Here is a 3,421-nt window from a genome sequence, read left to right on the forward strand (position 1 = left end):
ATAAAAACTACAGAGAAAAAAGATTTAGAATTGTAGAACAGAGAAAGACAATTACTCTGGGCAAAATCAATGAGACTGTGCACAAGGGAGAGAGAAGGATACTCAGCATGAGTTAAGGGTTAGTAGAAATAAGTCTTTAGTGTGAAATTCAATCCTGTGCTAAGTACCAGCACAGACATATCACACGAACCAATTAAGGGCCATTTAAGACTGATGTACTTTTTCATTAAGTGTCTCTTAAATGTAAAACTTGACTAGGTCCTATCAGTCAAATATTCACTTAAAGGTGACCAATAAAGGTAGTAGAAAAGCTTTTCCTTTAAATTACCTCTTCTTTTGACCAGGAAAAATCTTGCTGAGAAGCTTAAAAACAGTCTGTAGTAACAAGAGGTTAAAAGGTAGCCTGTGCTTTTACAAGTCCCTAGCTTATTTATAATTAAGAGATGCACTGAATTTTCCTCTGCAAGGCTGCAGTTCCTCATAGAACAGCTTGTGAATTAGTACAAAAGAGTACTAATTGTTTGCTTGATCATTAATTAGCCATCCTGCCTTTCCATATCATCATTTAACTCCATTAAGCTTAATGTTTATACATATACCATATTAATGATCTCACATACAGATAGCAGTGGAATACACAGTGATTAGTGAAGCAATAATCACATACAACATTATGAATTTCATCAGTATTAATGTTAATTTCATCAATTTGAAGCATTACAAGAGAAACCAGATCACAATTGGAGATGTAGTCTTAGAGATCATATATTATTACAAGATAAAATTTCCAGAGGAACAAAACCTGATGGAAACAACACCGTGGGGCAGTTATTAAAAAAAGCAAACAACCCTACCCCACCCCCAAATAACAACAGCAACCACCAAACTGAAAAGAACCTGTGAGATCAGCATAGTAACTAGAAGTCTTGAAATTCTCATTTATTTTAGTTCTTCTTTCAGGACATCAGAGATTCTTTTCAAGACCTGTATTTCTCTTTGCTATGAATTCTTCCAAATTTTGATTGAAACAACTGAAATATATGCTATCTGTGAAAGCTCATAAAAAGGCAACAAATCTAGTGAGATGTGCAGTGAGATTTACATATAAAGCACTTCAAAGAATATAAAGATTCAGAAGGTATAAATTGATGCTCCTTTGGATCATTTACCAGTTCATACTACTGACATCCTCATAAACCCTATAGTGGTTTTGTTTGGGAAGAGTGGGAAGCAGTGGGAACACAGCATAGTATTCACAATAGTGATGGGGGCATTTCCTGCATTACAGCGCTCAGTGAAATAAATGTGTTTGTGAAATTAAGGGCCAGTGTGTTTAGAACAAATAAAAGAAAATCTTTTATGCAGAAAGTAGTTAGGCCATAGATTTTTCAATGGCAAAAAGATAGATAATGTGTCTCTGTGTCTAATGGGGGTGGGTAAATTATGTTTACTAATATTATTTGTAGCTGTGATAATACAGATGATCACATCTCATGTGGCAGAGAAATACGATGAAAAAGGAACACTTCTTTCTTTTTCTTACTGTCATTTCATAGTCAGATGTTTTATGGGTATATGGAGACATAAAGTATGAGAGGAGCTGTAGAACTGCAGATGGACCCATTATGACAAGTTCTCTATTACTTGCCCTGTGAATACCCAATCCAGAATGCCTATTGTTGCCAAACTGCGGAAAATATTTCTATTCTAAGAGCTAGTTTAGACAAGAAAAGCTGATAAATGTTAAAGCTAAAATAAAACTATGGAACAGAGCTAAGTGACCCAATAATAATAATATCTTACAACTTTTTTATTCACATGACATCTGATTTATGCAGCTGCAGTTCCCAATGATTTCAATGGCTCCTAGTGATTTAAATTACTATAAATGACAGTGAGATCAATTCTTGCACAAAAAGGCATTTTCAGTTGAGAATTTTCTGTCTCAATGCTATGTTGCACCAGTTCAAGCACTATTTTCTCTTTTGTCACTTTTTGGTCAAGACATATTCTCTGTAAAAGGTTCTGGAAGAGTTCTGTCGCATTAATAGTTTCTAACTGAAGGCATCATTTGCCAGAGCCTATATTCAGTGTCACACTCTTTAGAAGAATTGCTCTTGGCATCACGGCCTAATGGTATTACAAATCCTGTCACAATATCAATAGTGAAGTGGCAAGAGAGTTAGAAATATTAGAATGGTTCTCCATAGTCATATAGCTTGGCAAAGAATAATCTGACTCTTCTCTTGTTCCTACCAATGAAATGTTGTCAATCTCATCTATCCCGGTTTATAGCCTGATTGGAAGACCACTGGAATCAATCTTCACCTGTCCAAGGGGAAAAAAGAATTCCAATTGAAGTGCTCCACAGTGTTCTAAATAAGAAGAAACTTGAACTTAGTGTGTAAACAGATCGGTTGTTTCACATTTATCAAGGAAGTAAATCAACATAGCAAAATATTCTTTTGGATAAATTGTAAAGCAAGATCAAATAATCCAGCACACACCACACAGACTTCTGTACATCTGGGACGATCTGTCAAAAGCCACCTAAGAAAGCATCAAGCAGCATCAAATTTGACCATATCAGACTACTGAATGCAGCCTGTCTGCCACATAGCCCTACCAGGTAACTGGTAAGTCATGACAGAAAGTATTTGTTTGGTTCTTCCTACACATTTCTGAAAACCAAGCAAGAGAATTACCAAGACAGCAATAGTGTAGAAAACTTTACAGAATTCCCTAAAGTTGAATGGATGCATTCAGATGGTGTATATACCATTTCACATGAAAACCTCATAGTCTTAGTAAAACCACGTGTACTTATTATAACAACCTTGACTCTGCCAAAAGAATTAGTGATTTTAATCTATTATATTATATAATTTGTTGGATTTCAATTTCAAGCTTTAGAAGAGGGTGTAAACTGTCTGTGAGAATAGTTGTCCATTATTATCAACTCTGATGCCAACTGGGTAGGAAAAGATTTTCCATGTATTGCTGATAGAGCAAAAAATCAATAGGAACAAGTAACCATATTTAAAATGGAAGAAACTTGAATATAGTCAAACCATTGCAATTTTTCTGATTTTTATTATCAGTCTCTTTAAGTAGAACATTTTAAATGTTTACCACAGAAAAAAAGTAAAAAGCACTGATAGAAATAAACTGTTCTAAAACAGTTGCATTGTGCCAATGCAATTAGATTTCCTTCTGTAAAAGCATAAGAAAACTTAGTGCCTCCCTAAGGTATATTTAAATATTCTTTGCATTTTTTTGTGTCATGCTTGATCCTGTGTGTGTCACAATTCCAAAGAATGTGTACAGTAGGAGCAGTCACTTCTCCTATATAACTGTAATACGGCTTCATATATAATCATGAACAATTTACATAGGTTATGTCTGTGCAGGAACAACCATA

Source organism: Gallinula chloropus (assembly GCF_964237585.1).
Source record: "Gallinula chloropus genome assembly, chromosome: 13".
NCBI lineage: Eukaryota > Metazoa > Chordata > Aves > Gruiformes > Rallidae > Gallinula > Gallinula chloropus.